At 39.7% G+C, this 27,683-nt stretch overlaps 1 long non-coding RNA gene and 1 pseudogene across 1 annotated transcript in view; one reads left to right on the forward strand and one right to left on the reverse strand.

Annotated features, from left to right (window-relative positions):
• LOC112624929 overlaps positions 1-25,010 on the reverse strand; it is a 34,824-nt gene extending 9,814 nt beyond the window's left edge. Inside the window, exon 1 of the long non-coding RNA XR_003119490.1 lies at positions 24,900-25,010. This is a non-coding gene — a long non-coding RNA (uncharacterized LOC112624929). The remainder of the gene's footprint in view (positions 1-24,899) is intronic.
• Positions 25,011-25,293: 283 nt separating this feature from the next.
• The window catches only part of LOC112624307, a 29,448-nt pseudogene continuing 27,058 nt past the window's right edge, over positions 25,294-27,683 (forward strand).

The raw sequence follows: 27,683 nt of genomic DNA on the forward strand, positions 1-27,683 counted from the left end.
TCTCCAGATGACAAAATAGTCATTTCAGCATAACATGCAGATATGGAAAAAACATCTTACATTTAATCCCTTTTTCAGTAAGGTATTTAACAGAGTATTTTATATATTTGTAGCAGCATTAGTATTCATAGCTCTATCAATCTTTAGTCAAATTTTGTTGCACAATTGTTAAGATGTTCTGGACTTCCAGGCTTCAAGAACATAAATGGATGAGGCTATTACATACAAACTCATAAATCAGATATGTGGGGTTAAATATGGGGTTTACTAAATTAAATGGGGATATTTAGCTAATTGCAACACTAGCCTAAGGATTGGCTAATGTTTCATTTCAGGACTTCTCATATGTTTTTACCAAGGTACACATTACAAAGATTAATGATTTTGTATTCCTGGAGAATCTAGATGCTCACCTCCTACAAAGGTAAAATTTATTTAAATTACTAATTATACCTAGATCTTGCAGTTTAGCCCATTATATATTGTTTTAAATAACTTAATTTTAATAAGACTTCTACCTAACTTTAGAGCCTGTGCAAAGTGTAAGCAATAGCTTCTAGCCCTTCCCTTCATTTTGCTATATATGCCAGGAATTAGCAGCTACCAAGTTTGGTAAGCAAGTAGGGAGTGTAAAGAGTACTGAGCCCATCACAAAGATTTGGTTGGATCCAAACCTGTGTGTTCCACTTACTAGCTTTTGCTCTTAAGCAAGTAACCTAACCTTGTAGTTTCATTTCCCTCATCTTAATGAAAATAATAACACCTGTCTTACTTCCTCAGAGGATTATTTTAAAGGTCCGATGAAAATAAATTAGAGATCTGAAGACTCGAGCTCAGAAAATGGGCAAGAGCAAAAGAAGTTCAGGTAACCAGAACCAGAGTCAAATACAACATGTTGAACCACTGCATCAAAGACACTGCTGCTGCCACCAGCAGCCCCTGGATATACTTACCTTGGGCTGCCGTCACTGCTGGCCCTGAGTCAGGCCCATAGAGCATCATTGCTGCTGTTGCCTCTGCCAACACTGCCAGAATGAATTGCAATATCATCTTATTAAGGCTTAACTCAAGCTGCAAGCAAGCCTAGAAATGTTTGTACCAGGGCTTTTTGTCTTTTATAGTAGGAGATTGGCCTATGGTCCTAGTCATAGGCCAGTGGAAAGGAGACTCTCTGATTCCGGAGAGGATTAAGGCACTAGGCTCACAACATCTGTTTCTTGAACTACTGCCGTGGTCTCCTAACTGGTATCACTGTTTCCAGCCTTGCTTCCCTCCAACCACTCTCCGTACCAGCATCAGAGTTTCCTTTTCAAATGAAAATGTAATTTTGCTACTGTTCTGTGTAAAGCCTTCAATCACCCTGGTCTCCTCAATGCCTAGATAAATACAAAATTATTCTAATACCCTACAAACCCTTCTAATGAGGTGTTCATCCCCCCAGCCATATTCTTCTGAACTTCCCATCCTCCAGTGAACCCTTCTGTCTGGCTGAAGTACTAGTTTTCCCAGTGAGTCACGCTGTTTAATGCCTCTTTGCCTTCCCTTTTATAAAAAGGAGAACTATGAAGGAATTAAAAAAAAAAGATGAGCATCTTTCTTCAGAAAAGGCCAGCATTGTGGGATCTTCCAGATAGTGAGGGAAGTAAGGAAAGGTTCTTTCCAGTTTAAGGCTGAAGCTATGAGACCAGTGGAAGATAATTCTATGGCGTGCTGCTGCAGATGGAGGCACAGTCAGCCTGTGATCAGTAGAGAGGACGGCTGAGCCTACCCAGGGCACACAGTCCACATGGAAGAGGACAGGGACCTGTGTCAGGGAGCAGCAAGTAGCTAATTAAGCAAACTCACACCTCTATCCTATTTTTGGGGATGAGCATAATCCTGGGATGCTTATTTTGACCCATGGAGAAGAGAAAGCTCCTCAGATGAATGCAATGGAATATTTTGCTAATGGACAATGTGATTTCAGGCCAAATTATACTTAATTTGAAGACTGTATACTTGTGGACTAGAAATCAATCATCATGACAGTGCGTGCTCATGTTGTTCCTCCACTTGTAGAAACAACCTGTCAACTTTACGTAATGAGATTCAGAACATATGATTAAGTATAGAGCTTATTCAAGCACAAAGCTTGCCACCAGGAAACACTTACTCCAAACAAATGGGGTCAGTGTTTCAAAGAGGAAAAGTTAATGTTTCACTTACATAAGCAGAGACAGAAATTTTAGCAGAATTACAACATTTTCCACACAAGCCAAGTGCATACATTGCAGGGATTTGATTGGTTACAAAATGCTACATTTGCTTCATTCTATGAGGAGAGGTAGTGATCTTGGGGGTGGGGGGGTCTTATCTCTGGTGCCATCTAGTCTTCTTAATGATTTATAGGGAAAAAAAAAAGGCAGAAGTTGCAGTTGCACATCAAGTGACTCAGGCCACATAGCCACATTCCTCTCAAGGCTGGAATACTTGAAAATTCTAACAGCTTTAAACTTGAATTATTTAATTTCACATTTCTCCATTTTCATTAAGATATTTTGAGTAAAGCATAGTAGATGTACTCAACAGGTTCTGGGCTCCTTTCATATTCAGGAGTTTAGTTCTGCATTACTAGGAAGCCTCATTCCTACAGTGTCGAGTCCCACAGCAGGGGAAATAAGTCAAGCTATAAAGTTGATGATGGGATACTGGCCAATTTTTTTTGAGACAGAGTCTTGCTCTGTCACCCAGGCTGGAGTGCAGTGGCGCTATCTCAGCTCACTGCAACCTCTGCCTCCTGGGTTTAAGCAATTCTTCTGCCTCAACCTCCCAAGTAGCTGGGAGTACAGGTGCGCACTACCACGCCTACTTTTTGTATTTTTAGAGAGATGGAGTTTCACCATGTTGACCAGGCTGGTCTCAAGCTCCTGACCTCGTGATCCGCCCCCCTCGGACTCCCAAAGTGCTGGGATTACAGGTGTGAGCCACTGCACCCGGCCTGGTCAAATTTAATGCAACATGAAGGAAGTGACTCTGTGACCTGAGTCAGGCTACGTGGCTGCAGTTAATGCAATTCTGTGACCAACCGTTATTTCAGTGTTTTCAGCTCTGCATTGACTTCATTGTGAACAAATGCCACAGCAGCAATAAAGACAAAAACAGGACAAAACCGAACAAATGATTATGTTTCCAAGAATAAGTACCAATTTCTGCCACCAAATTCCCCATGATCCAAACCAGCTGCTTAGCTGATCAGAGTGTTGGATCTGAAAGGTTAGTTGGGTTTTTATATCAACCATTAATTTAGTAATGTTATCTGGATGATAGACACTCAGTTTTTATGATAGCATAGGTTCCCCCTTGGGCGGCAGTGAGTAGGTCTAAAGCCATATGGTTTTATAATGCAGCCTTTCTCATTGGAGCAGTTTCATTGTTTAATAACAAGATATCCATGAAGCTATTATTTAGGACCTTTTGGTTAGGGCCTCTACCTGCCAAACGAACATCCTCAATACCCAGTTGTGATACAGAGATGGAAGCAAAATGATTATAACAATGGAACAAAGAACAAACACAAGATGGTAAGTGAGGAAGATTTGTGGGTTTTGAAAGGGTACCAGCTATTTGACCTTGGGCCCAGCTATAAACCAAAAAACACCATCCTAACTGTCCTCAGGGTAAGCTTGGCCATTGTATTTGTCCATCCTCGCACTGTTATAAGAAATACCTGACACTGGGTAATTTATTTATTTTTTGACACTGGGTGATTTATAAAGAAAAGAGGTTTAATTGGCCCACGTTCCACAGGCTGTATAGGAAGCATGGCGGCATCTGCTCAGGCCTCAGGAAAACTGCCATCATGGCGGAAGGTGAAAGGGGAACCAGCACTTCACGCCAGGAGCAGCAGGAAGCGGGAGACGTGCTACACACTTTGAAACAGCCTGATCTCATGAGAACTCACTATGTCCACAACAGCACCAAGGGGGATGATGTCAAACCATGAGAAACCAGCTCCGTGATCCAATCACCTCCTACCAGGCTCCATCTTCAACAATGGGAATTACAGTTCGACATGAAATTTGGGCAAAGACGCAGATTCAAGCCATAGCACCCACAGATGGGTGCTGCACAGCCAAGGCTTTCCGTTTGGAGCTGGCCATTAAATATCCAGTTGCTGTGCCCATTCACTGGCATGCCAATTAATACTTTCTAATATAATTTAATAAACCCTTCCCTTTGTGAGTGGCCGAATGGCTACTACTACTCAGTTTTCAAGACTCAGTTTCACTATGCAGATAAATTTGTGAAAGAATTGAGAAAACTGTTAAGACTAGTTGTCTCTGGGCAAGGAGAGTAGGGGTGACCGTGAGAGGGACTTTTGGCTATATAGCCTTCTATGCTATTTGAATATCTCACAATATTAGTGTATTATTTTTATAATTGGATTTCCAAAAGTTAGAGAAATGAGGGTGTCGTCTTTGTTTTTTGGTTTAAAAATGACCTAAAATGTCTTGTAAAGAAGGCACAAAAGCCATGTGGGAAATAAAAAGTAAAAATACCTTAAGTGGTTTTTAAAAATTATTGTCTTAAACATCACTGAGAGCTGTTGTCTCATATAAAATGTACTCATTAACACGCCAAAGGATAAAATAAATAAGTAAATAAGGAGTGTGTTGTATGTCCTTTGTATATGCAAAGCAGTTCTCTCATCCACCATTAGTGTGCCATCAGCCTTCCTCTTCAGTTCCTCCCTGACTGTGGGACGTGCCCAGGCTTCTGAACTGGGTACACCCAGTTGTCCTGTTAGTCTTCCTACCACATGTACCCTGGTATCCTACCACAGTAACATATACTGTACTCTTCTTTTCAAATGTGAATCAGGTGTATATTGATCATTTGATTTTCATTATAACCCTGGAGAAATAATGAAAGACAGGTATTACCTCTTTGCTGATGAGGAAAGCCTCTGCAGTTTTTCATGGAGCTAGGATGAGGATCCTGGTCTCCTAACCATGAAGGACGTTTTCTCTATTTCTCCCATGCTGCCTCATCTCTCAGATTGTTAGACCTGGACTCCCAAACCACCATGCATGCATTCCGTTTTTTAAAATGTGATTCTTCTAGTGATACTGTAAACATAGTTTCCTAATTCTCTTCTAATGCTATTTCACAGTACTCTACTCTTTTCCTGATAACATAAAAAATTGAATATATATACATATATTCCAACTGAGTGTGTGTGTGTGATATTTTTTTTCCCTAACCGGGCTGTAAGCTCAATGAGGGCAAGGACTGTATGTTGCGCATCACGACTCTATGCCTATTTAGTGCCTGGAATACAGTACGCATGCAATAAATATTTGCTGAATGAATGAATGAACACCAGCTACTTTGTTAGTTCCTCCTGTTTCCATTGCAGAATTCTTAAAACTAACTTGAATGGAGAAGGAAATTGGTTGAGTCAGGTATCTAGGAAGTTCAGGAATCAGTTGGCTTCAATCATAGCTCTGTGGAGGTTAGATTACACTTCTTTTCTTCTTCCTACCCCTTCTGCTCTTTGCCTTCTTTTTCCTCTTTCCTTCCTCCCCATTCTCCCTCTTTTCCTCTTCCTCTTCCTTCTCCTTTTGCTCCTCTGTCTCTGCCATTTTCTCCTTCTGTGGCTGGACCTGCTCTACCTCCTCCATGCAGGGTGATGAAGATGGCAGCTGGTAGCTCTGAGATCTCTTGCCCTAGCTTAGCATCCCCGGGGAAAGAAATACATCTATCTCAACATCAGTATTTTAATTTTAGGAACAGATAATTTTTGGGTTGGGCAGGCCTGTGTCCTATGCTCCCAGTGTGGCTGGAGTGGGGGTAGGGTACAGTGATTGGCAGTCCCTCTGAAACCGTGTGGAAGCAGAGAATAGTGGTTTCCCCAAGGAAGGAATGATGAAAATAACATATGTCTGCCATAAATATTTTCATAGGGAATTTTATTAAGAAGTAAAGAAGAGGCTACTTTTAATATGAAGCAACTTCCTGTCTCTTTGAATTAAAGCTCCTTAAATGCAGCTAAATTATGACCTTTTGAATTGTTTGACTTAGATCATAAACTTTTACAAGATGAAGTACACTTTATTCTTCGAGTCTCAAGGTATTAATAAGTCAAGTACAGCAATAAAGAGAAGCGCACCTACAACCTTTTACCTCTATCTGTTCAGCAAAGCAGAGGACAGCAAAACATTTTTGGTTTATTTTGGCTTCCAGCCAAATAGGAACTTTAGAAATTTGTTTGCAGATAAACTATTTCAATGTTGGAGAGGAAACGTACTGCTCAGTAACTACTGTGGGATGCAGATCCCCATTTCATGGAGAAAAAGTTGCAAGCAGCGTGCTCATTTGCTGTGCATATGGAAAAACATAGAATGCTCACCATTCACATGACTGCTAAAGCATTGAAAGTACTGATATTTCTGTACCCTCCAGTCTTAAAGGGGGAAGTGGGTTTTCAGTTTTGAGCATTCGTTGATTTGCCTAGTTTCCTATGTTGGAAAGTTGTCTTCTGGGAAAGAAGTAATAATCAAAAAAAAATTTTTTTAAAAAAAGACCAAATTTTTCTTATCCGTTGCTGCTTCAAGGTATTTTACTTTTATATCCTTCCCAGATTGGTATGAACTGTCTGAGAATGCAACTTTTTGTTGTTGTTGTTGTTAATTTTTAAACAAATATTTTTGTAGAGATGGGGTCTTACTCTGTTGTCCAGACTGATCTCTAACTTCTGGCCTCAAGCAATCGTCCCACCTCGGCCTCCCAAATTGCTGGGATCACAGATGTGAGTCATTGTGCCCTGCCTGTAACATTTTTTAGAAATAGAGAATGAGTGTGACAAGTATTCTATTCAGTTGCCCAATAATGTAGTCAGATCAGATACTTAATTGCAGCTGGAAAGTATAATATGGAAAGTATTAAGTGGGGTTTTTTTGTCACAGTTTTTTTTATATATATAGACTTGATCTTAAGGAGAAGAAATAGTGAACTTCTATGCTTTTTAAAGTTATAAATATATATGAATAAGAAAATACTGACAGAAATGAAAACAGCCTCACATCCTGTACTTCCTGACATCCTCTTTTAATTTTGTAAAGTTTCCTGTCATTATTTTCCAGTGTATTTATTTTTAAGGAAGTGTCTTTAGCAAGAAGAAAGAGACAAGCACCGCTTCCCTCCCCCATCCCCCTGCTCTCTCTCTCTCACACACACACACACCCCCCTCAGAGATTTAGCAATTTTGCAGTATTATTATTCTACGATTCAGCAACCATGACCCATTTCTAGGTGGACACATAGATTTGGGAAGCAGTGGAGTGCAGCTTCAGCACCAAAGGGAAAGCAAGGGGTACCGTGTCCTAGATCTCTACATTTATTCACAGTGAAGGTGTGATGAAATAAACATGTCACAACTATCATTAGTTATTGTTGTTAAGCTACCATTCATTAAGCTATCGCTAGGTATTATGTGCTAAAGGCTAAGTGTGCTGTGCTAAGTCCTAAGTACTTTACACACACATACATGGAAGGTTTGTAATATGCCCTTCATATTTTAAATCAGCTTTGTTTCTTTTATGTTTTAAATCAGCTTTGTTTCTTTTTCTTTTTGTTTTTTTAGAGACAGGGTCTCGCTCTGTTGCCCAGGCTGGAGTGCAGTGGCACAATCATTACTCACTGCAGCCTCCACCTCCTGGGCTCAAGCGATCCTCCTGCCGTAGTCTCCTGAGTATCTGGAACTACAGACATGCACCACTGCACCTGGCTCCATGATTCTTAATGTCAGAATTTCTTCTGGGGGTTAAGCCTGTGTTTTTGGTGGTCATGACCCATTAGTAAATGATGAAATAAATTTAATGAGTAGAGATAAATTCAATTCTATAACATCTTTGTGAGGTGAACTATATTATCCCCATCTGACAGATGAGGAACATCAGAGCTTAGAAGGTTAAGTAACTCACCCAAATTCACAGAGCTTGTTAAATGTAAAATTGCATTTGGAGTCTTTCTGTCTCCAAAACCTTGCCTTAACTACTAAAGCTATACTGTACCATTTAACATATCTCATAATAATTCTGGACCCATCACACCACAACTATAACTATATAGAGAAGAAAACCTACTTCCTCATATATCTTATAAAAGAGAAAATGGGGTTTGTAAATTAGCAACCAGCCTGTATTGTATTGAATATAGGCTTAAAAGTCTAATGTGTATGTGCATATGTATGCGTGTGTGTGTGTGTGTGTGTGCATGTGTGTGTATCAATTAGAGGGTGGGGAAAAACATTTATAGAACTCAGTACCATTAGTAAAAACATTAAAATTCATTGGCTTTCAAAATTCATGAAGGCCTTAGTCAATTTTTTGCTGTTATAGCAGAATACCAGAGACAGGTAATTTATTTAAAAAAGAAATTTATTCCGTTCATGGTTCTGAAGACCAGGAAGGCTGAGAGCATAGTACTGGCATCTGTCAGAAGTCATTCCATGGCAAAAGAATGGATGGCAGAAAGGCGCGCATGAAGCAGAAAGGAGAAGGGGGCTCACTACAACTAACCCATTCCCACGATAACAACATTAGTCCATTCATGAGGACAAAGCCCTCATGACCTAATCACTTCTTAAAGGCCCCACTTGTTAATATTGTTACGATGGCAATTAAGTTTCCAACACATGAACTTTGGGAGACATGTTCTAACCATGGGGATGACTGACTTCTTAGGCAAGAGTTTATTACTTTAAAAAAATGCATAAAAATAATAGTTTGTGTTTACATAATGCTTTCCAGTTTATACAGGGCTTTTCTAGATATCATGTGACTTTCAAACATGCTATGGACTTTATAGGTGCAGCCTTTGTATGGTACAGGCTGTAAAAGTGGTTCTAGCTGATAACAAGTAGTTATCAACAAGAAAGCTAACACATTTTTACCACAATCCATAGTATAAAAATGGTTCTTATAGATAACCTGCCATTCCCAGCTCACGAAGAAGTAGCATGGCTGCCAAATGAATAACCAAACAGATATATTTAATGGGCTCTAAAAAGTCAAACATAAAACCAATCAATACATTGGCTCTGGGACTCAAATAGCTTTTGCAGGAAACATCTTTACTTTCAGAAATAACTATAATGATGTTTCTTAAACACTTTTGTCATTTCAGAAAGATCCCCTAAAATTACTAGGGACACATTAGGTGTCAGCATTCATATATTCTTAGTCACTCTTCATTTTTTAGGGGAAAAAATGTATGCAAATTGACAAAGACAGAACCTCTTTTAGTTGGTGTTGGCTGTCATTTTATTCAGGTTTAAGTATGACTCTAATTACCCTCAAGGACTTTTTGACAAGTTTATCACATGACCACCAGAGTTTCTGCTATGGGTGAAGGAAGTGTTTTTGGTGGTCACAACAACTATCCATGATATCAATTTAGTGAGTACAGACAAACAATTTAAAAAATGAAATAGAACAGAATACATAATATCAGAATGTATCACTGGTAGTAAAGGTAAGTGTGTTTCATAAAACGTTTTCTGCAGTATTCTGTTAGTCCCTTCTTGCCTTGCTACTGTGAACCCCGAAAATCTGAGACAGGTCTCAGTTAATTTAGAAAGTTTATTATGCCAAGGTTGAAGATGAGCCTGTGGCACAGCCTCAGGAAGTCCTGATGACATGTGGCCAAAGTGGCTGGTGCACAGCTTAGTTTTATACATTTTAGGGAGACATGAAGCATCAATCAATATATGTAAGAAGCACATTGGTTCTGTCTGGAAAGACGGGACAACTAGAAGCAAAGGCAGGAAGCGGAAGGGGCTTCCCGGTCACAGATAGGTGAGAGACAAACGAATGGTTGCAGTCTCTTGAGTTTCTGATTAGCCTTTCCAAAGGAGGCAATCAGATATACATCTATCTCAGTGAGCATAGGGGTGACTTTGAATAGAATGGGAGGCAGGTTTGCTCTAAGCAGTTCCCACCTTGACTTTTCCTTTTAGCTTAGTGATTTGTCGGCCTCAAGGTTTATTTTCCTTTCGCATTATAAAGAAATACCTGAGACTGGATAATTCATAAAGAAAAGAGGTTCACAGCTCTGCAGGCTTTACAGGAAGCAATGATGCTAGCATCAGCTTGACTTCTGGGAAGTCCTCAGGAAGTTTACGATCATGGCAGAAGGCAAAAGGAAAGCAGGAAAGCAGGCATGTCACGTGGCCAGAGCAGAAGCAAGGAGAGGCGGAAGGTGTCACACTCTTTCAAATGACCAGATCTCTCAAGAACTCACTATTGTGAAGACAGCAGGAAGCCATGAGGGATCCAAACACCCTCCCACCAAGCCCCACCTCTAGCACTGGGGATTACAATTCAACATGAGATTTGGGTGGGGACAAATATCCAAACTATATCAAGTGCTTATGTGTATATTATGTGTATACTGAGTGAGGATACTTAATGTGGGTTTTGGTTTAAAAAAGCTTTGGAAGCCACTATGTTAAGGCATTATCACCAAAGGAATTTTAGTGAAAATAGAGTTTTTCGGTGGATGTTTCAGAGCACACAAGACTTTCTGTTATATGGAGTGGGGCACAGTGGAGAGAATTGCTGGGAGGTGACGGATGTTGATGTCCAAAGTACAAAGGAGGGCAAAGGAGCAAAACTCCACCTAATCCAGTTATACCTAGTGATGGTCCTAGTCTTTGGTCATGGCTATGGATAATAAGATTTAAGATATACCTGTGGGTAGCACTGGCAGAAAGACGGGCAAAAGGGAGAGGAACAGACAGAAGAGGCAAAGAGGGCAAGAGGGAAAGGTCAGAGTGTTGACAGTGTGAGTTGGAACAAAGATTGGGATTTATGTGTGAAAAAGAGGAAAAGGACAGATGAGAGCAAAACTAAGAGATGTACCAGATGAGGATTGGCAGATAGAATAACTTTCAGCTGCCAGTAACGTAAGCTCAACTACAATGGCTCAAACAACAAATAAATGTATTGATTGATTCACTGGCTTGGTTATGTCACAAGGATCCACAGTGTTGGCCTCAATTGCTTTCCCCTTGTGGATATATGATGGCTATAGGATGGCTAAAGCGGGGCTGTGGGTCTGGGATGACTGGAAGAGCAACTGGGATTTTGTGCTTCCTTACTCCCATTCAAGGAGCAAAAGGCTGGATTCCTGTGGATCTCTGAATGGCAAGGGATAACTTTCCAGAATACCCAGCACTCTTCTGCATACATCTCATTGGCCAGACTTGAATCACATGCCCATTTCTGAATCTATTACTGACAGATGGATGGCATTGCTTAGACCATTCAGATGCCTTTCTGGAGCTGGGATCAATCTGTCCCAGGCACATGACTAGAAGGGAGGAAAGCAAAATTGAGGTTCATTAGGAACAAGGGAGAAGATTTTTTGCTGAGTAGGCAATCAATAAAGTTCACTGCACACAAGAATTTTTAAAAACTTTGGTAACATATCCTAGTGGCTATAGTGGATTTGATATTGAACATTTCCATCACTAAAACAGTTTCATTTTTAGAGACCTATTATGTCATGTTCCTTCTCATAGAAGAATGCCTTTGAAGGTATTTAAATAAACTCAAAGAAATCAAGTACAAAGAGCTTCTATTTTCTGTATATTTTACCACCAAAAGAAATCTCAATTTCTACCCCAAAATAATATGCTGTATTCACTCCCTAGAGACAATGCACAATGATTGACCTCCGTTGGAACACACATCATAATAGAGAAGCACTAGCCATTGTGTAGAGCTTTACTTCTCTGCCTGATTCCCTCCCCAACTCAGAAGTTGTACTTCAGCACTATCCTCCTATGTCCCAGCCAACTTTCTGCATCATGACACAAAGACATTGATGGTTAGGATCATTCTAGCCTGAAGAAAGCAAGGGCAAAGTCAGCCAGGCTTAGATGAAATGCACACTGTTTGCTGAATGGCCACGGTGTTTTGAGGTTTCTCTTTATGAAAGGCTAGCATAAAGTCAACAGCCCACAGTTGCTCAAATCTGTGCTTTAGTTTCATTACCACCACCAAACACTTCTCCACCCAGGAGAAATACAGCTAAGTGTTGTTTTAACTATATCCCCAGGGGAGTATTGAGTAAGACAAAAAGCACGCTAGGTCAACAACAGATCTTTTCTGTAAAAAGGAACATTTCAGGAAAATTAAACAAAGTGTAGAAAAGCCTTAGCTTGCAATCTGTTATTGCAAAGTTCAAACAATGGCTTTCCTCCCTGCTTAGACAAACACCAAGCAGGAAGCTCTGAACAGAAAAAAAAAAAAAAAAAAGACCATCCAGAGTCATAGAAGAGAATAGCTCATGATGATGGTCATTGTTACCTCATTCCTATTTAGACACAATTAAGGCCATTAGTTCTTTAATTCCAATTCATCTGATTATTTTCAGAAGTTCTAGAGTGAGGACCTTACAATCCTAGAAATCCTACGTGATAAACTAAAAATCGAAGCTCAGTTTTTCAGTTATTTCAAAGCTCAGCTAAATCCCCAAATAGTTAGACTCGCCTTCCCTTGTTCCCTGGCAAAATGTGCAGGTAAATTGCTCTCCCTGGGATCTCTACTGATGGTAGGGCCTATGGGAAAATAAGATTCATAGCTTGCTCACTGGTGTTTGCAAATACTTTCTGGAGTTTGAAAACTATACTTTTCCTATGCGGACTTTGTGATTTTCTGTTTGGCAAATTTTGTTATTGTCCTCCTGCTTTTCTCTTCCTCTGCTGTACAGTTTCAACATTCAGTTTTCCGTTAATTGATGTCATAGTACCATCTCACAACAATGTTGGCTGAGCTCACTGCTGGCTGCCTTCATAGCAACCAACTGAAAATATAGGACTTTTCCCCATGGGCCCACACTGAACAAAAGCACCTTGCCACTTTTTTCTGTTTTAATATTTATCTACCCCAAGAGGAGCAGGGCAGAATTCAGAAAATATTTGCCATCTGGGAACAGAAATAAACAAGCAGGTCATATGAGAGTCCTTATTTTTTCAGATGCTCTTCTGATTATCTCACTCTGTTGACTGATTAATGCCATTCCCCTTGAATAAGTCATGTAGATTACCTCAGTTTCTATTCTATGCTTCCTAAAGTTGACATTGCTAGGATGAGTAAATTCTTATAATAGGTGGGGATTTGGTGAGCACTAATATATTTGACTAAAAAATTTCTTTTATAAAGTGTTTTAAAAATAATTTAAAATTTCAAAAACTCCTTAGGACATTACCTAGCATTTGAAGGAAAGTCTAAGGCACTGATTTTCATTCCCTTCTGAGACCTTCCAGCTTTAAAATGCTATGAAATTATGAATAGAATAGTTCCCCCTTATCCTTAAAGGACATGTTCCAAGACCCCTAGTAGATGCCTGGAACTATGGATAGTACTGAACCCTAGACTGTCTATACTATGTTTTTTCAATCTGATAATCTAGACGGTTGCATCTACAGTGCAGATAACTGGACCAAGAGATTATTCCCCTTTGGAAGGGACGAAGTGGAATGTTGTGAGATTTCATCACACTACTCAGAATGGTGTACAATTTAAAACTTATGAGTTGTTAATTTCCAAAAATTTTCCCTTAAATATCTTCAGATCATGGTTGACTGCAGGTAGCTGAAATTATGGAGAGCAAAACCATGGATAAGGGGGAAACTACTGTATATACTACCTAAGACCCAGTATGAGATTCTGAATTTTCTTTTTTTCACAAAGGTTAAATAAATCAGTTAAATATTGACTAGGTAATGTAAACCTATGCATAAAGCAAAATAATAGCATAATCTGTGATTATGTAATAATACCTTACACACAATAGGTACTAAAAAACTATTTCTTGATTCTTGCCAACTTTTACATTTTCACATACCAGTTTTCTAACTATACAAACTCTATGTAGTGGGATTTTCAAATAGATGAGTCATTTTATAGCAACATATTTTGTAGCTTATATAACTGTAATATGTCTGGAAGGAAATTTATTCCTTTAGTAGGGAGGGCTGTGTCCCTACTACGAGATGGGTCATTCCTATCATCCTTCACAGGGTCTTCTTGTTTCACTTCATATGTGTATGGCATTATAAAGGTCTACTGGAGTGCTATTTTTTTTCTTCCATTACACAGAAGTCAGATATTAGAAGAGCAAAATCCATAAAATTCCTTTCCAGGAATATCCCAAACCAGACAAATTAACAGAAAACCAAAACACTTTTGCCTCATTTGACCTTAACTATGCTAGTGGGGTTCAACATCTTCTCTAAGGTTCAGGCCCTTGTCTAGTTGGATACAGACTAGGTAATGTCCTCTTCGCTCCAATAAGAGAAAAAGGCATCCTTATTCCTCCTGGTTTTACCAGCATTCTCTGTATCTTTCTTAACAATCCCTGTCAATTTGCCCTGCCAATCACCTTCTACAGTTGCTGCTTGATTCACATTTGTGACTCTTGATTTCCAGTAACCCACTGAGTCTCTCCAGGTACATTCAGACTGGTCTCTCCCTGGACACCCATCATCATCATCACAGTAATAATATCTCCCACCTATTACTGTGTGCCAGGTAGGCAGCATGCATTATGTGGACTATCTTAATTAAACCTTACAACAACTCTATGAGGTGAGTACTGTTATTCGTTGCTTCAGGTTACTAAGAAAGCACATAGCAAATAAGTGGTAGAGGCAGGACTTGAACCCAGGATGTCTTCCAAATACTATTCTCCATCTCCTCTCAACTCTTGCCCAAATGGAGAACTGAAGAGGAGCCACTTGGGTAACAGCCAAGCTCCCTAACCATATGGCATTGTTCCCATCTGTGAAAGGGCATGGGTCCAGCTGCATAGAATGATGTTGCCTGAGAAGACCAAGAGTCTTCTCTTAATTATCTTAGTGGCAAGAGGCTTTATTCATCTCCTTTGTACTCAAAATTAGCTTTTACTTCTTATCCACACACAACGCCACAGATAGCCCAGATTGAATTCATTATGGGCTATCATGTCCCTTGTCATTTGTTTATAAGAAGGGCTCTGGCCTGGCCTTAGCAACTTTTAGGTGAAGCCATCTTTAAAAAAAAAAGTCAAGAGCCACAGAAATAGAGTTCCAAAAATGACAAACATTGCAAGCATTCATTTTATACCCACACAATCTTTATTTTCCAATTTCTGCTGGTTGAAAACAAGAACAGTAAGAGAGCTCAGAAGAGAGTGGATCTTTCGAAATATTTCCAACCATTTATAGCCAAAAGCCAAACATACTCACTCCTACATCCTTATTTCATGCAAACTAGATAATATTAAAAAGACTTGGAAAATGCTTTATAGCTGTATGTAAGCTAAAAACCCTACTTAATCACGTACAAATGAATGGGAGATATGAGTAGCAAATATAGGGCCTATGTTCTTCTTTACCATAGAAATCAAAAGGATAAAAGACTAAAGTGTGGATTCAATTAAGAACTTACTGGTGGCTTTTAAGAGGTGGCATTTTCCAGTATATATCTCAGGTAGTCTAAAGAGTGATACCACAGAGCAAATGAAAGTCTCTCAGGGGAACTATTCTGTCTTGTGGTGACAGTCAAGGCAAGGTGAGAGAAGTAGACTTGTGGGCCAGGTGCAGTGGCTCACGCCTGTAATCCCAGCACTTTGGGAGGCCGAGGTGGGCAGATCACCTGAGGTCAAGAGTTTGAGACCAGCCTGGCCAACATGGTAAAACCCCATCTTTACTAAAAATACCGAAATTAGCTGGGCATGGTGGCAGGAGCCTGTAATCCCAGCTACTCAGGAGGCTGAGGCAGGAGAATCACTTGAACCCGGGAGGCGGAGGTGGCAGTGAGCTGAGATGGTGCCATTGCACTCCAGCCTGGAGGACAAGAGCAAGACTTTGCCTCAAATAAACAAAAACAACAGCAACAACAAAAGTAGATTTCTGGTTGCCAGGGTTCGGGTCAGAAATATTGTAAGGTAAGAGGGACCCTCTCACTTGATGAGAGCAAAAGTCTTAGCTTGGTAGGAAAGGAACTATCTAGCTCCTGTCTGAGTGACAGAAACAGGAAGAGTGAGCAATACCCCTCTCTGTGTTGCATTTGGCCTGTTAGGAAACCACAAGATGGGGCATGTGATAAACCCAGTCCGCTCCTGTCTCAGTGTTCTCCTCTGGAATCTTGAACCACACAGGAGTTTTCTCAAATGAGCAAACTGTCTGATTCTGGAAACTGATCACTCACCCAAGTACGAGGTTCCAGATGGCAGGGATCTGGTCTGTTTTGTACACAGATGTATTGTGAGGACCTGGGACGTAGTAGGTGCTCGGTGAATATTTGTTGATTGAACATTCAAATGCACATGCCACAGAGTCCAATAATTTGAGAGCAACCTGAGAAATGCTTGGGACTTGTTTTGCTTTTCACCTAAACAATGATAGCAAAACAAGAAAAAGGAGGAGGAGAAGGAGGAAGAGGTCATTTGTCATCTGCTGAGTTATTTTGTTCATATCCAGTTTGTGTTTGTGGCTTCCTTGCAGAAAAGATGCCAGAAAATTGTAAAGGAATAATTGTGTGTTTTTGCGTATGTGTGTGCGTGACTATTCTTATTGATGTACGTATATCAAATCATGTGGCTATATCTACGTCTGTGGTTGACTTTAACCTTTTTTCAACCCTGCTGAAATGAAAGACTTTCCTAATTCTCCTGATTTAGTAGTAATTATTTAGAATTATAAGAAGCATGATTAGCTAATAATAGTGCTAATAAGAGAAAGGTAATCTGGTAAGGCCACTCTTCTACTCCAGAAATCTCAGGACATCTAAAATTGGGAGTTGGTGGCCATGTAAACAAATTCAAATTACCTTCCAGCAAAAACCTCAAACTACTTGTTTGAGATGGTTTTGGCTGGAAGACATGAATCCAGATCAAAATCAAAAGCCACAGAAATACTGAAATAGCTGAAACAGAGACACAGTCATTACAGGAAGCTCATGAAAGTTCAAAGGAGGTTAAAAAAAGAAAAAGAAAGAAAAGGAAGAGCTGCAGCAAGAAATGCTTGTGGCATTGCCCATCCCTACTGGAAATGTTGATGATATCCTTTGAAGAGGAAGAGGAAGGAGTTCGAGGTGCAAAACAAGCAGCCCAGACAGTGACAAAACAGGAAACAGGAGTGCTGATGAAACTGAACTGTGAATTGGGAAGAGAGCAATGCATTAAAGCCACAGGGCTGTGAAAGACACCCAAAAAGGACAATGTAAAAGTGGCAAGGGACTCAGAATTAACTATGGATTAAAGCATTGACAGATAGATAACAAAGTCTAAATTTTCTTATTGAAATGACCTAGAAACAAATTTAGTCATATTATTATCATTCTAGGAGTATTATATTGTACTAGAATTGCACTGAATCAAATACTGTTTGAAATAAATGGGCCTTCAGAATTTGGGAGGATTCTGTTGTTAATACATAGAGATATCTCATCATGGTGTTAATTAATAGTAATAGGCAACATTTAATACATTGCCCACAATACTTTATAGGTAATATCATTTAATCCTGACAAATTTTTTTGTTTGTTTTTTTGAGACAGGGTCTCCCTCTATCACCCAGGCTGGAGTGCAGTGACCTGATCATGGCTCACTGCAGCCTTGATTTCCCAGGCTTAAGAGATCCTCCTGCTTCAGCCTCCTGAGTAGCTCGGACTACATGCATGCCCCACCACACCTGGTTAGTTTTTTTTATTTTTAGTAGAAACAGGGTCCCACTATGTTGCCCAGACTGGTTTCTAACTCCTGAGCTCAAGTGATCCTCCCGAAGTGCTGGAATTACAGGTATGAGCCACTGCACCTGGCCAAAAAATCTTAAAAGGTATATGATATTAACACTTTCAATTTATAGATGAAGTCTCTGAGGTTGTATGATTTGTTAAGGGTCAAGTTAAGGGCCAACGTAGAATAGTTTATGACAATAACTTCCCACTCTTGATTCCAGAGCCTGGGTTCTCTGTGCCATTTGATCAATACATGACATGACATTCTACTGAGCACACCTCTGGCTCATTTCCATTTCCATTTGCTCTGTTTACCAGAATTGTTCCTATGTCCTTTTGACAACCTTTAAAGAGAGAGATAATGGGCAGCAAAATGCCCAGAATTAAGGAGCGACCCAAGGAAAAAGAAAGAATCTAAGCTAATAAGGCCCCATGCCAAGTAGGTTATTACAGATTGTAGAATTCAAGTCCCTCATTAGAGTGAGTAAATTGTTGACCTCTAATTAAAAGTCTTACTAAAAGAATTTTAGCAGGTTAGTGACAAAATTCTTGCACTAGGTAGAGAATGACCAGTAAGTTATTTTATGTACACTTATTTAATAATATAACAATACTTTTTGAAGATTACTGTATCAAGAGTTTAATGTGGCCGGGCGCGGTGGCTCAAGCCTGTAATCCCAGCACTTTGGGAGGCCGAGACGGGTGGATCACGAGGTCAGGAGATCGAGACCATCCTGGTGAACACGGTGAAACCCCGTCTCTACTAAAAAATACAAAAAACTAGCCGGGCAAGGTGGCGGGCGCCTGTGGTCCCAGCTACTCGGGAGGCTGAGGCAGGAGAATGGCGTAAGCCCGGGAGGCGGAGCTTGCAGTGAGCCGAGATCGCGCCACTGCACTCCAGCCTGGGCGACAGAGCGAGACTCCGTCTCAAAAAAAAAAAAAAAAAAAAAAAAAAAAGTTTAATGTAACAGCCTTATTATAACTTAGAATACTGATTCAAACATCAGCATAAAATAAGGTATCCCTGAATTTTTCCCAACCAACAAAAATGTCCTTGTATATGTGTATCTTTCCCTTCCTTCCCTCCCTCCCTCCTCCCTCCCTCCCTTCCTTCCTTCCCTTTCTTTCTTTTCTCTCTCTCTCTCTTTTTTTTTTTTTTTGGAGACTTTCTCTGTCACCCAGGCTGGAGTGCAATGGCGCGATCTTGGTTCACTGCAACCTCTACCTCCTGGGTTCAAGCGATTCTCGTGACTCAGCCTCCCAAGTAGCTGGGATTACAGGCGCCCACCACCATGCCCAGCTGTTTTTTTATTTTTAGTAGAGACAGGGTTTCACTATGTTGCCTAGGCTAGTCTTGAACCCCTGACCTCAGGTGATCCATCCACCTCAAAGTGCTGGGATAACAGGTGTGAGAGCCGCCCACACCTGGCCAGCATGTGTGTCTTTCTAATGTAACTCACAGTCTTGACACAGTAATCTTCAAAAAGACTGTCCATTCTTTTGACATAATTATTACTATTTGATACTATTGTTGTTATTCATATAATAACAATAACTTGGTGTGGTTAAGTTGTTTGTCTAACGTCACATAACATAGTAGATACTTCAAATTTCTCCAAAATATTTCGTCCAAAATTCATACTGTTTGCCAGTAAGGTCCAAATTGGATTAAGTTTAAGTTTATGTCACTTTAATGTAGTTGTTTTTAAAGAAATAAAAACTTTGCATCAGAATTCAGAGCATATGTTTCTCATTTGGCTGCCATTCCGGCTTTGTGGCATGCGGAGTTCACTTCCCCAGTCAGGACACTTTTGGACGGCTGCTGCTCTTTCATAACCCAGTTGGTTTGTAACGCTCGTTAGGTTAGGGAATGAGCGCCTCAGACACTATTGCTCAGAATTCTTTAAAGTCTTAAGGCAGATTCTGTCTGGGTGCAGTAGCTGACACCGTGATGTGATCTAACACTTTGGGACAGTGGGGTGGGAGGATCACTTGAGCCTAGGAGTTTCAGACCAGCCTGGGAAATATAATGAGACCCTATCTCTAAAAAATAAAAAATAAAAAATTAGCTGGGCATAGTGGTGTGCGCCAGTAGTTCCTGGGGATCACGGGTCAGGGGCTGAGGCTGAGCCAGGAAGATCTGTTTAGCCCAAGAAGTCAAGTCTGCAGTGAGCCATGATCGCACCAGTGCACTCTATCTAGCCTGGATGATAGAGTGAGACCCTGCTACACAAAAGAGCAAACTCTAAATGAACAGAAAGACCTATATATAGTTACACGGACGAAGGCAACATAGAACACCAAGAAGCTTCCACTCAGAGCACAATCATGTTGCTGGGAATTTGAGGGCAGATGTAGAAAGATACACATGCTGTGGCCACAGTGCAAGGACATTTTTCTCTGTTGGGAAAAATTCAGGGATGCTTTATTTTATGCTGACATTCAAATAAATATGCTTACTAGTAAATGCTCCTGGGCTAAGGCTGTTACAAGATGGAACGCTGTTAGCTTAGTTCCATACAGGATGGATTTCTAGACTTCTATAATTTTATTTGATTTGGATTAATGGGGCTCGAATGTATTCATGTGAAAAAACAACTGAAAATCATGTTGCTCTTTGTAGGATAAAATGAAATATAAATACTTATATTGTTAAAAATATCCAGTGTATATTTTTGTTTTGAATCATATACTATTGTATACTATTATAGAATGATAATATTCTTAAAACCAAAGGAATATGTTAAATGTATGGAGAAAAATGTGTAATTGAGAACGTTCTATCCATTAACATCTTTTTTCCTTAATATTTCGTGTGGAAAAGGTAGCTAGTTGCCTAACCTTGATTCTTATCCCAGCAGAGTATCTCTCAAGACAAAAACTACATTTCCCAGTCTCCCCTGTGGCTAACTGCGGCCGCGTGACTAATTTCTGTCAAAGATATGAAAGCATAATTCCTAGATGAAACGTCTAGAAGGGTGACTTAACAGAATTTTACTCAGCTGGGGGTGATACTTTCTGCATTTCCTTCTTATTTTGGCCTGCAATGCAGGTGTGATAACTGGAGCTTCAGCAGCCCAGAAATGACCTTAATAATAAAAGCCATGTGTTAAGATAATAGGGGGGTCCCAGATGATATTATGGAGTGGCTATAGCTAAATAGTTTCTCTTCCAACTCCTTTTATCTGAGAAAAGAAACCCCCAAATTCCAGCTTGCTTTAGGCTTTGGTAGTTTACTTTTTTTTTTTTTGAATGTGCGACAAAACCTAATCCTGATATATTAGCAATAAAATCCTCGACTCCCAGTCCTAGCATTGAATTTCAGAACCCAAACATCTAAAACTACTGATAATCAGTATAAGAGTATAGTTTGAGAACCACGGGTTTGGTTCTTATCTGTGGATTTTTATTGAAAAAATTATAAAAATAATTATTGAAACTAACCTTTATTTTCATCTTTGTAAGTCTCGCTTTCACTGAAAAAAGAAAAGAATAGCTAAATGGCATTGGATCTCATTAGCATTTTCTTTCTCTGTCTCTGTCTGTCTCTATGTCTCTGTCTCTCTCTCTCTCTCTCTGTCTCTCTCTCTCTCTCTGTCTCTCTCTTTCTCTGTCTCTCTCTGTCTCTGTCTCTCTCTCTCTCTCTGCCTCTCTCCTCAGGTAATATTCAGCAATGATATAAGTTTCATTCTGGTCAAAGTATTTATTTTTTTGCGTATGTATATAACACTTTACGTTCATTAAGTATACCCACACAATTATCTCTTATGATTCTCATAATAGATCCATGAAGTAGACAAGACAAACAAATTTCCATTTCTACCAAAGTGGAAACTAGGTTTTCATCCTCATTACATCAATTTGAGGCAGATGGGACTATTATCTCTAACATACATAAAGCAGAATCATGAAATGATCACATCATTTGACCCAGTGCCTTGAATACAAGTTGGCATTCAATAAATACTTACTGGATGCCTGGATAAGTGCCTGGGTAAGTGAGAAAAATGATGCAGGGAAGCTAAAGGAGGTATCAGAGTCACAACATTGGAATTAAAATGAGGGGGTTTTCACTTCTATTCTATTTCTTTTTCCATTAATTACACCATGTTGCCTCTCCCTAGAAATTCATTCTTCAATTTGCTGAGTTGTCCATTTGAGTGTACTGTGGGTGGAAGGCAGTTTTCAGATGGTCATCAATGGTGAACTTCAGCTGATGCCCCAGCACAACATTGTACACACCACAAAAGAGTTTGCTTCCACTGGCAGCTCTCCCAATCCTCACATATTAATGCTCTGCCAACAGCTATTGTCTTTGACAAGTGACTGTGCTGGCAACATAGCATTTCCTTAAACAAAGCCCTTCACATGGATAGCCAGCAAGGAGTCCCATTTCTAGCTTTGCCTGACACTCTCACACAGCTAGAGTATTTGTTTTACTTGGGAAAATGTTCCAGGAGGCTCTGTGCTTGTGGTAATTGTTGTGGTTTAACAACAGTTTAAAGATTTGAACTAGGAAACATAACAGCCCCAGTGGATCCTAACATTTAGAACATTTTCTTTCTTCTGAAGGAGCTAAGAAATAAACAAGAGCCAGAAAAACCTGAAATTATCACCCTGGGTTATTCTAAGGTGTGTGTCTGAAGTGAATTTACATATTCTTTTTGGCAGACAACTGAGACAAATATTAAATGATTTCTCCTAAGTCACCTAATTTGTCAAGATATTAGCTATAAAGTCTAGGTTAGGGGTGTTCAAGGCTTCCCTGGGCCACATTGGAAGAAAAATTGTCTTGGGCCACACATAAAATACACTAACACTAATGATAGCTGATGAGCTAAAAAAAAAAATATATATCGCAAAAAAATCTCATAATGTTTAAGAATCTCATAATGTTTAACAAAGTTTACAGATTTGTTTTAGGCCACATTCATAGCTGTCCTGGGCCGCATGCAGTCTGTGGGCCGCGGGTTGGACAAGTTTGGTCTAGGTCCTGTACTATTCAGTTAGTTAGTGAATGGAATTCTAAGCTTGCCATTTGCTGGCTGTGCAAAATTGGAGAAATTAATAATTCTCTCTGAACCTCAGTTTGCTTTTTTTTTTTTTTTAAATAGACAGGGTCTTGCTCTGTCACCCAGGCTGGAGTGCTGTGGCACAATCACGGCTCACTGCAGCCTTGACTTCTTAGGCTCAAGTGATCCTCCCAGATCAGCCTGTTGAGTAGCTGAGATAACAGATGTGTGTCATCATGACCAGATAAATTTTTAATTTTTTGTAGAGATAGAGTCTTGCTATGTTGCCTACTCTGGTCTCAAAATCCTGGGCTCAACCCCTCCTCTCACCTTGGCCTCCCAAAGTGCTGAGATTACAGGCGTGAGCCATTTCACCAGGCCCGAATCTCAATTGGTATGTATTCATAACTGGAATAATATTTCTTGACTCAAAAGTTGTCAAAAGTTTAAATGAGATGTAAGGGGTCTAGAAATTTAGAAGTCACTCAATTCCATGTTCATTTCTTTCCTTCCCCCAGTAACTCTATTTCTAGAACACCTTGACATATTCTGTGACCAAGAAGAAGCACTGAGAAATTCAAAATAAGCTTTATCAAAGCATTCTAATTTGCTTTAGTATAGAGAAGTTTAAAAATTCCCATAACATGCATAATTCACAAAAATATCTAAGAGGATCTAGAAGACAATTGGCCTGGTTTACTTCACCTGTGATAATTCTGGTTCTTTGGTGTATTATACTTTTGGCCCGGATTCTGTAATAGGACTCAGAGAATTGAGTGAAAACATCTTGGTGCCAATGACCTTCTCACAGTCCTGACCCCAAAGTCCTTACCTATCTATGCCTTTTCATAGCATGCCCATACTTTATTCAGCAAGTGTATTTGAAGCACCAAATATGTGCCAGGAACTATCTAGGTTCTAAGTATACGGCAATGAGCAAAACAGATAAAAGAGCTGTCTGTGAGTAGGGACAGACAATAAACCAAATAAGTATGGTCTGTTGGTGAGTGATAAGCATGACACAGAAAAATGAGGTAGAAAGAGAGACATGGAGTGTTGGGGGCAGGAGTTTGCAATTAAACATGGTGGTCAGGAAAGTCACATGAGAAGATGAACAAGTAAAGACATAAAGGAGGTAGGGAATGAGCTCTGCAGAAATCTGGAAGAAGAGCAGAAAGCATGGGAAGAACATAGACTCTGAGGCAGGAAAGTGCCTGGCATATTTATAGAATAGTAAGAAGGCCAGTGTGGCTGCAGCAGAGACAAACAAAGGAGAAAATAGCGGGACATGAAGCGAGATGGGTAAGGAGAGGGCAGATTGTGTATGGTCATTATAAGGACTTTGTCTTTTACTCTAAGTGAAATGGAAGTATTTGGTAGGTTTGAGAAATGACGTGATCTGACCTATGTTTTAAAAGAACTATTTCAACTGCTGGGTTGTGAAATAGACTGAAAAGCAGTGAGATCAGCAAGGAGATGGTTGCAGTAATCCGGTGAGACATGATGCAAATATTTGCTGATGGATGGGATGTGGGGTGTGAGAGACAGAGAGAGACTCCAAGTTTTTTGGCATGAGAAAGAAAAAGGATGGCGTTCGCCTTAACTTACATGCAGAAGACTACAGGAAAAACAGGTTTGGAGGCAGATCAGCAGTCTGCTATTGGACATACAAATTTGAGATGATTATTAGACATCCAAAGAGAGATGTCATGTAGGAAATTAGATATCAAGTCAAGACATAGGGGAGAAATCTGGGTTGGAGATATAAATGTGAGTGTTGTCAACCTATACATGGTATTGAAAGAAAAGAAGACAGATATTTATGTGCATAGAGACAGGCAAGTGGGTAAGACGTGGTGGAGGGAGCTTCTGCAAGGTCTCTACTGCGTGCTCAATTTTCCCAGTGGAAAGAGAAGCCACGTTATCCATAGGGAGTTTCTAGTTAAGGGTCAGGAGGAACAGCACATGCCCAGCTGTAGAGTAAGAGTGATTCCCAGTAATAACTGCCAGACTACTAGCCTTTATCTGGCCTAAGTTTCCCAGACTCTGGAAGTCTAGGGCCCATTCTGTCAGTGTGTCTCTTTGGTCCACCATCCCAGATCTCAGTTTTTCTCACCTGTATCTTTGTGGTAGGGTAAGCATACAACGTGGCTCTTTCCTAAACAGGGACTTTAGTATCCTGGCTCAGAGAACCTGCTCTTCCAAGTCATTTGAATGCAGGGTGCCTGGAAAGGAGAAGAAGGAACCATCGAGTTCAACAACTTCAAACCTCGCTCCATTCTTTTACGTGAACCCTAGGGAAACAATTTTATTTTTGGTAAAAGATTTATATGTGCAGATGTTCGTAAGTGTTATTTATAATAAAAAATAATGAGGAAACACTCTAAACATCCCAAGAAGGGGGGAACGGTTAAATAAATTGTCATACACCTGTAAGATAAAATATTATATAGGCATTAAAAGCAATATTTACAACAATGCTTAATAAGGTGGCAAATGACTACAATATAATGTTAGATAAAAAGTAATATAGACGTCAGTTGAATTGTGAGAGATTTTCTAACTCCAGAGAGATTCTTCAAGCAATCACTAGGTCAACAGACACAGATGTTTCCCTTTCTTCCTATGGTAAAGATCAGGGATCCAAACTTGTTCGAAAAGTTGAAGAGGCACCATTTGTTCTCATTGGAATGGCAGGCTTTCCAGCAATTGTCCCATATGGATTATACAAATGGAAGAGCAGAGGAAATGCTAAAATGTCCCTTCTCCTGATGCACACGTGTTGTAGAAGCAATGGCTGTTGGTATGGGCTGTCCTGTGTATTAGGAATTCTGGGCAAAGCCTAAGCCTTGGAAGGAGGGTGCTGTCTTGATCTGGTGAGAGGACCTTACTTCAGTTAGACATCTCATTATTGCAGTTACATGTTTATGTTGGAAATAAATTATTTGAGTGGGTTCAGATGATAACATGGTATTTTGAATATTGGCTTCCTTTCTTGCAGGCTTGATTTGCCTGGTGACCAAATTACTAGTGACTAACTAGGTCATTCAGGGGAAATCAAGTTAACATAAAAGAATTACTAGTGACTACCTAGTTCACTAACTAGGTCATTCAGGGGAAATCAAGTTAACATAAAAGAAACATGTCACCTAATTCCACTTGATGGTGTTAAAACTTTAAAACCACCTTCTTAGACTGTAAACATGAAATTAGGACCAGGTATGGTGGCTCATTCCTGTAATCCCAGTACTTTGAGAGGCCAAGGCGGATGGATCACTTGAGGCCAGGAGTTTGAGACCAGCCTGGCCAACATAGCAAAACCCCGTCTCTACTAAAAATACACACACACACACACACACACACACACACACACACACACACAATTAGCCGGGTATGGTGGTGTATACCTGTAATCCCAGCTCCTTGGGAGACTGAGCCATGAGAATCACTGGAACCTGGGAGGCAGAGGTTGCAGTTACTATACTCCAGCCTGGGTGATAGAGAGAGACAGAAAAAAAAAAAAAAAAAAGAAAGAGAAAGAAAGAAAGAGGGAAAGAGAGAGAGAGAGAAAGAGAGAAAGAAAGATAAAAGGAAAAAGAAAAGAAGAAATTAGTTCTAAAGAAGATAGCTGGCCATCCCTGAAGTACTCCCAGTTTGCTGAAGAATTTCACATGCTTTGTATGTTATCTAGTAGTCCTATCTGCCTTACTTTTTAATTTAACTTTTCTTCTTCCTGTCTTGTGGACTGGCTGGCTCTTTTAGAACTCTTTCTGAAACGTGCATGGAATATATTAACAACTTTTAACGCCTCCTGCAACTCTTAAATGTATGTATGCATGTCTAAACCGAATCAAGAAAGCTTACAACAGGGCTTCATAGTAATAGTATTTATTTCAGAATCATAATTGTAAACATGAGAATAACTTATGAACTCTGGTTTAGCTCTTTTATAATTGCAGAATTATATTTTAGCTGCTGTTATATTCGATTAATTTTTAAATGTCATCTTGAAATAGAAATACGTATTTTAAGCGCTCATGCTAAGGTAAATGAAGAACACTTTTTAAATTTTCTCCAGAAGAATCATAAACAAGAGACTAAACAAATTACCTACAATGAAAGCGACTAATGAGCAAGCTGGTTTGGCCAGATACTATACACAAACTTTGATAACAGACAAAATGCTTACTTTGTAAGCTTTTTTTTTTTTGAGATAGGATCTTGCTCTGTCACCCAGGCTGTAGAGTGCAGTGAAACGATCAAGGCTCACTGAAGCCTTAACCTCCCAGGCTCAAGCAATCCTACCACATCAGCCTCCAGACTCACTGGGACTACAGGTGCACACCACCACACCCAGTTAATTAGAATGCTTTATTACACTTGTGAAATTCTCTTGTCTAACCTGAATTTACATTCTATAGTGGTAACATAGCATATGTGTTGTTATTAAAGTGACTATGTAAAAAAAAATATAAAACTGTATATACAATATGATTCCAATTTTATACTTTCATATGTGCAGAGAACACAGAATGAAAGGAAGTATTCCTAATAATGGTTTGTCGGTGGTAGAGTTGGGTTTTTTCCTACGTTATATAGTTCTGTGTTTTCTAAATTTTCAGTCAGAAGCAGATTTTTTCTTATAATTATATTTTTAAATTGTGATGGAGAATTTTCAGCAAATATTAAAATAAGGAACGCCTTGGGAGTGAACTGAGATGGCGCCACTGCACTCCAGCCTGGGTGACAGAGTGAGACTCTGTCTCAAAGAAAAAAAAAAACGAAGACTACAAATTGGGCTCAGTGTACACTGCTCGGGTGATGGAGGCACCAAAATCTCACAAATCACCACTAAAGAACTTACTCATATAACCAAACACCACCTATTCCCCAAAAACCC

The sequence above is a fragment of the Theropithecus gelada genome, chromosome 5, assembly GCF_003255815.1.
Source record: "Theropithecus gelada isolate Dixy chromosome 5, Tgel_1.0, whole genome shotgun sequence".
Taxonomy (NCBI): Eukaryota; Metazoa; Chordata; class Mammalia; order Primates; family Cercopithecidae; genus Theropithecus; species Theropithecus gelada.